The sequence below is a fragment of the Giraffa tippelskirchi genome, chromosome 3 (genome assembly GCF_054371585.1).
Source record: "Giraffa tippelskirchi isolate mGirTip1 chromosome 3, T2T-mGirTip1v1.2.pri, whole genome shotgun sequence".
Taxonomy (NCBI): Eukaryota; Metazoa; Chordata; class Mammalia; order Artiodactyla; family Giraffidae; genus Giraffa; species Giraffa tippelskirchi.
In genome coordinates, this window is record NC_137277.1 from 134,890,109 (window position 1) to 134,898,339 (window position 8,231).

An 8,231-nucleotide genomic window follows, 5' to 3' on the forward strand; every position below is an offset into this window, starting at 1 on the left:
TCCAGTTCTCTCTCTACTGTCTCCCTCCTCTAGTTTAAGTCATCTCCTGATTACATTGAGCCTACCAATAAAATGCAGGATAATCTCCAAGCTGGCACTGTTTCTACTATTATACGATTCTACAAACATATGTGAGCCTTCCATGCATTTCTCTGGGATTCACTCCATTAGACAAACATTTCCTCTACTTAATCTCATCTAGATTTTTTGGTTTCTGCTTAAATGGCTGAGAGGATCTATGAGTCATATGCTTAATTTCCTCACAGAGCCTTTCACATGAGTAAATACTCTGACTTTTTTATCTTTTTGAGATATCAGCAAAGGGCTGTCTAGCCACATTTTTGGCTTTTTCTCTAGAGCAGATTTCTTACCATGAATCTCCTAGTGTAATGTTTTTTGTGATCTGATAGACTGTGACTATTCCAAATCACCAACTTCTGATTTCATTTTGCTTAACATTTCTTATCTATAGCTGTCTCTTTCTTTGCACATTTTGCTATAAGTGGCAAGAAGAAACCAGGCAGCAAGACTTTGCTGGGAAATTTTCTCAACCGAATGCGAAATTACACATTTTACAATTCTGTGCAGCTTTCTCCTACTGTATAGCAAGAAACAGCTTTTCTACAATTTCTAACAAAACTGTTCTTCATTTCCACTTGAGCAATTGCCCTCATGAACAGTGCTATAAATGCACATGGTTTTACAAATAATCTACTCATCACAATTTAGGTATTCTCAAAGGCAATATATACTTTATCTACCATTCTTCTTGCTTTTTCCTAGAGCCTTTAACATTCATGTTTTTACTAACATTTGTTCAGGTCAATTTAAGCTTTTTCTATCATGTTCCTCAAAAATTTTCCAGCCTTTTCCCACTGCCAAATTCCAAAGGCACTCCTTGTTTGTAATTTGTTTTAGCATCACTCTATTTCAGTTAGGAAAATCTATATTATAGAGCTATATTGATGCTGTAGCAAATTACCATAAATGTCATGGCTTAAAGGAAAACACATTTATTATCTTACAGTTTTTTTGTCTTGTTTTGTTTGTAAATCAGAGGTCTGACACTGGCCTCACTAGGCTAAAATTAATTTGTTCAAGGCTATGTTCCTCTACAAAGGCTTTAGGGAGGAATCTGTTTCCTTTGTTTGACTTGTTTGTTTTTTCAGTTTCTAGAGGCCACCAGCATTCCTTGGCTTTTGGTCCCTACTCCATCTTCATTAGCAATTTCCTGCTAAGGCTTTCTCATGCTGCCATCTGTCTGATTCTCTCTCTTTTGCTTCCCACTTCAATTTTTAGAGACCACAGTAATTACATTGGACCCACCCAGATAATTCAAGAGATTCTCCGTAGTTTAATATCAGTTGAGTAAGTAGAAATTAGCAGCCTTACTTATATCTTCAACCTTGAGTTATCTTTGATAACATATTTACAGATTCCCAGGATTAGGGTGTTGACCTCTTTGGGGCCATTAATATAATTACCACAAATAGTAAAATTCCAGATGATCATATATGCAAAGTTGCTATATAGTTCTCAGCTTCTCAGGAGGTGCTCAGATTCTAGGAGTTTTAAGGAGCTGTGGATTAAAGTTGACAGCATTTTTCTCTACCACTTTTTCTAAGAGCATAAAGGTGTGTTGGACAGGGACTCTGGTTTATCAGTCTGGAAGATATGCCTGTTGTTCACAAAGATACAAATATTGATAACGTATGTTAACCTCAAACTCAACAACAGAGCAAATCCCTTCCAAAGGTTTTACCTTCATATGTTTCTCTCTTTTGGTACCAAGTCGGCATCAGCTAGATTAGTTTAATTTTAAACAATTAACTTTAAAAAGACACCTTAAATGAAAAGGGGTTTGATTTGAACTATTTTCTTGCAAGCTCTTAGAAAAGAGATTTGAATATCTATCTAGAGTTTTATGTAAACCTTAAATTTACACATATTAAATTTGTTTGGGGACTGTGTAATTTCCTCGGTTCTGTAGATCAATGTTACAGCTCAGTCACAGTTCAGTTTTATTTGGTAAGCAAAGGAAAATACATCCTCGAGCATGAGGGTGGGCTGACCCAAAAGAAGTGAAGAGAAGAGCACGAGTCTCAATTTTGACTCCTCTTTTTTTTAAATTTCTTCTCCCCTTGAACCTGCCCTATGTAAGTTGGGCTAGCCAGGAGAGATGTTTGTTTCACCTGAGGTTCTCACTCTGGTCCTGGGACCTTCCTTTGTTCTATTTTTGCAGGCTTTTCCCTTCTTTGTCTTTTAGCCACCACCATTCCAATCCCAAAGAAAGGCAATGCCAAAGAATGCTCAAACTACTGCACCATTGCACTCATCTCACACACTAATAAAGTAATGCTCAAAATTCTCCAAGCCAGGCTTCAGCAATACATGAACCATGAACTTCCAGATGTTCAAGCTGGTTTTAGACAAGGCAGAGGAATGAGAGATCAAATTGCCAACATCTGCTGGATCATCAAAAAAGCAAGAGAGTTCCAGAAAAACATCTATTTCTGCTTTATGGAATATGCCAAAGCCTTTGACTGTGTGGATCACAATAAACTGTGGAAAATTCTGAAAGAGATGGGAATACCAGACCACCTGACCTGCCTCTTGAGAAACCTGTATGCAGGTCAGGAAGCAACAGTTAGAACTGGACAAGGAACAACAGACTGGTTCCAAATAGGAAGAGGAGTATGTCAAAGCTTTATATTGTCACCCTGCTTATTTAACTTATATGCAGAGTACATCACGAGAAACGGTGGGCTGGAAGAAACACAAGCTGGAATCAAGATTGCTGGGAGAAATATCGATAACCTCAGATATGCAGATAACACCACCCTTATGGCAGAAAGTGAATAAGAACTAAAGAGCCTCTTGATGAAAGTAATTAGCCTCCAATTAAAATAAATAAATTAAAAAAAAAAAAGAAAGCGAAAGAGGAGAGTGAAAAAGTTGGCTTAAAGCTCAACATTCAGAAAACTAAGATCATAGCATCTGGTCCCATCACTTCATGGGAAATAGATGGGGAAACAGTGAAAACAGTGGCTGACTTTATTTTTCTGGGCTTCAAAATCACTGCAGATGGTGATTGTAGCCATGAAATTAAAAGACGCTTACTCCTTGGAAGGAAAACTATGACCAACCTAGACAGCATATTTAAAAGCAGAGACATTACTTTGTCAACACAGGTCCATCTAGTCAAGGCTATGGTTTTTCCAGTGGTCATGTATGGATGTGAGAGTTGGACAATAAAGAAAGCTGAGTGCCAAAGAATTGATGCTTTTGAACTGTGATGTTAGAGAAGACTCTTGAGCATCCCTTGGACTGCAAGGAGATCCAACCAATCCATCCTAAAGGAGATCAGTCCCGGGTGTTCATTGGAAGGACTGATACTGAAGCTGAAGCTCCAATACTTTGGCCACCTGATGTGAAGAGCTGACTCATTGGAAAGACCCTGATGCTGGGAAAGATTGAGGGCAGAAGGAGAAGGGGACGACAGAGGATGAGATGGCTGGATGGCATCACCAACTCGATGGACATGGGTTTGGGTGGACTCCAGGAGTTGGTGACAGACAGGGAGCCCTGGTGTGCTGCGATTCATGGGATCGCAAAGAGTCGGACATGACTGAGCAACTGAACTGAGGTGATTCTGGACTCCTTTTTTCTATTCTAACTACCTAACAAATTCAATTAAAATTAAACTGTGCAGTCCAAAGTACATTTGCTGGTTGAATTTAGCCTCCTGGCCATACTCCATCTTTCTTGAAAACACTCAAAATTTTTTAAAACTTTTGAGATGACTGCAAGGGAGACAACATTCTTGCAAGCTGGTATGATTTTTGCGATGTGTGATGAGAGTCTCACTTTCATGTTTTATTATTCTCAAGTTCCAATAGCTATAAAGATGAAAAATAAATATATGGTGTTACCTGATGGCTATTTTTTTCTCTAAAATTTCAATTTTATTTTCAAATTAAGGAAGCTGGAGAAAAAAAAAAAAAGGTCTTTTTAAAGGTACTTTCTGCACAGTTCCCATTTCCCAACCATGCTCTCTTTTCTCAGGGCATCTCAGAGTGGATCAGAGATAAAGGGTAAGGCAGGAATTATGTAAATTACTAAGCTTCCCTTCTTTCTTCCACAGTTGCCATTACCTGAAAATGATTACATTCTATTATAGCAACTACAGCAACTTTTAACTCACTGACAAAACTTTTTTACATATAAATAACTTGCCAATCTAATAAAGGCATAGAAACTACTTGTTATGGTAATGGATGAGAAACTTTCAACTAGTCAATGACAATATGATTTTTTTCAGAAACTAACAGATAATGATAGATAATAGAATGGCATCAGATTGAGTTTTCTCTTGTCTTATAGATTATTAGAATAAGACTCAAAAAAAAGTCTTGTTACATTTATCAAAATTTTGTGCTTTGATTTCTTTTGAATTTGATACTTTCCCAGTAGAATCAGGAACTGTTATTGAAAAAAAAAAATACTCACAGAGATACACTTTAGACAGATAATTCTCTGTGTAGTGTTGCTTTCTGTACATTATCTTTTTGCCATTCCAAACTAAATTCTCACAATGGAACTCAGATGATCATTCCAGCCAGAACAATTCAGATCAACTCTTAGGGAGTCTCTTAATTAAACTGCTCATAAAACATGTTGCTTTTACCATTTGTTCCAGAAATTGTCCCCACCTAACCCCCAAATATTCTTCCCATGGGGAGTGCTACTAGTTATGTGGGGAAGGTATGACTCACGAATTTTGATCAACCAGAGTGCTAATCTCAACTCTGCCACTTACCAGCCTGTGACTATCCATAGCAGTATTCTCATGTATAATGTAGATGAAAATTATACCTCTCAATATAACCATATTGAAAGATTAAGTAGGTTAAATGAGGGACATCTTTAAAGTGACTGGCATGGTTCCTGACTTAGAGTAGTTTCTCAAAAGTTGTTAATGCCTCCTGTTCTTCTCTTCACCTCTACATCTGGCTCTAGATTTATCTATTTCTAGATGTAACGCTGGCTAATATTTCTTTTTGATCATTGCCTTGTTTAATGTTGTCTCACTAGATTACACATATGTTCTAGTTATTGTTTATAACTTGATATATATTCTGAGCAGGTTTTGTGTTTTTACCTCCTTATATCTGCCTTTATTCTAGAAAATGATACTTATGATGGTGTGAATTATAAAAAGAATGAGCAAGACCAGGAAGAGAACTCATTTTGACCTCATTTATATTCCCAATAGTTATGTTCACTATCACTAAGTTAGAAACAAATAAGATATGTATATTCCTTCTCACTAGGGAGAATAAAAATTAGTAGTATAGCTTATCAGTTACTTTCTACACCCATATATTACAAGGGACATTCATAAGCTCAGAACAAATTATTTTCTTAGGCTCAAAAGTCAAAACACTCTTCACTTGATGATGACTATTTATCCTTAATGATACTTCTTGACATAATATTTTACTTCTGCTTACTTTGGTAGACTTCCCAGATAACAATAAGAATAGTGATTACTTACAATTAAGAGTAAACACTGGCTGGTCAGGAAATCTTTTCATCACATTTTTCTTAGAAATAGATGTAATTTTTTCAAGTTTAAAGATGAGAGAACTAAGCCTTTGGATAATAAAATAAAATTGACAAATGTCAGAGGCTAAAAAAGGAGAGAGATAGGCTTTCCATTCAAATGTGTTTAGATCCAAAATCCATACCCTTCTACCAAACTCAAGTACTCCCCCTTGTATTCATCTTTTCCTCTTGGTTCTACAGACCTTGCTTGTGTCTCTCTGTTTAAAATGACTTTCTGACTATATTGTTATTATCTGCCAGATATCGCACACTTAAATAGACTTCTAGATTATTTCCCTCTAGGCTTGTCTTATCCTTTTGCTGCCTGTGTTTTGGCTCATGAAGCAAAAGTTCATGAGAACAACCACAGAAACAGATTCCAAGACAGCAATGGCAGTGGATGGTTGTATCAGCTCATATATATAGCCCCATTGCTAGGGAATTGCTATTTGACTGCCAGTCACACACTGCAACAGATTTTAGTTAAATCAAGCTTTGACATGATTGGAACAAAAACCAAATGAAACATCTGCCAAAACAGAAACTGTATCAAACTCCTAAACAGAAAGAATGTCTCTAATGGTATAACATCTGAACAATAGTAAAACTAGTTTCTATAAAGTTTCACAAAATTGTCAATGAATTTTTTGGTGTCAGTGGAAAATATTTTTTCTATTCTTTTCATTCTCATCTAAGAATTATTTTCCAAATGTACAAGAAAGAAATAAGTTGAAGTATCAGAATATTGGGTAAGACTCAATTCAATTGAATTCAGTGACTATGTAGTCATTCAAGAAGAAATGGAACCCACCTGCTAGGCATCTGGGACGCATTCTGCATCAGTAGTGTCTAGATAACAATATACTGCCTGATGAAAAGAGAGGCTCGTATATGTCCAAATAGCAGCTGATTTGCTGAGTTTTCCCATTTTACCTTAATGTTTGTGATTATATAAACATCCCATATTAGCAAAACTTAAATAGGCCTCCCTTTGCATGACTGAACATCACCATCTATGAATGAAAGTGAAAGTCACTTAGTTGTGTCTGCCTCTTTGTGATCCCGTGGTCTATACAGTCCATGGAATTCTCCAGGCCAGAATACTGGAGTGGGTAGCCATTCCCTTCCCCAAGGGATCTTCTCAACCCAGGGGTCAAACGCAGGTCTCCCACATTGCAGGCAGATTCCTTACCAACTGAGCTGTCAGAGTGCATTTTGACTGGGTTGTACAATAAAAAAGCAATATCATATGATACAAAGTTCCCAAGAAGGATTGACTATGATGCTTGCTCCTTAGGTTAGCCTTACTCATGGTTGTACAATGTCTTTTCCATTTCTAAACGTGAGATGCAAATACAGTAGTGTCTACAGAGGAAAAAGAACCCATCATCTTATGTCTCTAATTTTATGTCATTCTGGACCACTTGGCCGTCTGAAAATGAAACAGGAGGGAAATGGGCAAGGCACAACTTTTGAAAGAATGACATAGCCTAAGGACGCAACACAAACTGATTAAAATCAAATGGGTCCAAGAAGGAAGACAAATCAACTTTGACTGGACCTTGCTCCTCAATCAGCAAGCTAATTGATATACCCAGAGGTGCCATTAGGGTTCCAAGACCAACCTTCAATGGACCTTAAAGTAGGTATTGGCCCAATTCCTGGAAATCTCCACCCTTCCCCAAAATAGTTGGAAGAATCCTCCCACTCATTAGCCTATGAAATTACCCAGCCATAAAATCTAACCAGTCTGTATTTCAAGGCTGTGCTTGCCCTGTGTGATGGCCCACATTCTGTCTGTGGATTGTGTTTCCTTTCTGAATAAATCTACTACTTACCTATCACTTTGTCTCCCACTGAATTCTTTCTGTGATGAGACATCAAGAATCTGAGTTTCATTAGGTCCTGAAAACCAGATCTATGAACTCAGTTGAAAGACTGTGAGTTTTGGCTGGGTTTGAGTCCCAGACGTGTAGGTTAGAGTCCCAAACTGGGTTTCGACTGGATTCGAGTCCCAGCACGTGTGTTCAAGTCCCAATCTGAGGTAAACGGTTTCAAAACCAGGCACCAACAGAGGGAGTGGGATTATCCAGGCTGTGTTAGGTTGATCATTCAAGGTCAGTCTATGATGTAGAGAATAAAACACCATTATCATCAAGGCACATGGGACTGCACATCAGATGTGTCCTTGCTATTACCACTGTGTGATATAAGAAGTAGTTGAGGACAAGAAGTTGAAAGCAGCAGTTACATTGATGAAACCAACAAAAACAATAATAATATATCTCCAAACCAAAGTATTGCTCTCTTGAGATTGATTGATTGATGTAGGTTTCCTAAGCAATTAATTAGGGAGGAGGTTAGACATGACTATACATTTTTCTTTACAAAATATATTTGGTTTGTATTTTATCATCTGTGACTTTGAGCAAGGTAATTAATCAGCTATCGCTTGGATTCCTTGCTGAAAAATGAGAACCTTACTAATAATTGTTCTAACTATGTCCTAGCCATTACAAGATAATATGATAGTCAGATGAGCCATTATTTTTCATTCAGTGATCTTTTAACAAGTTCTTCCTACATGTACTGAATATAAAAATGCATAAATGCATATTTATACC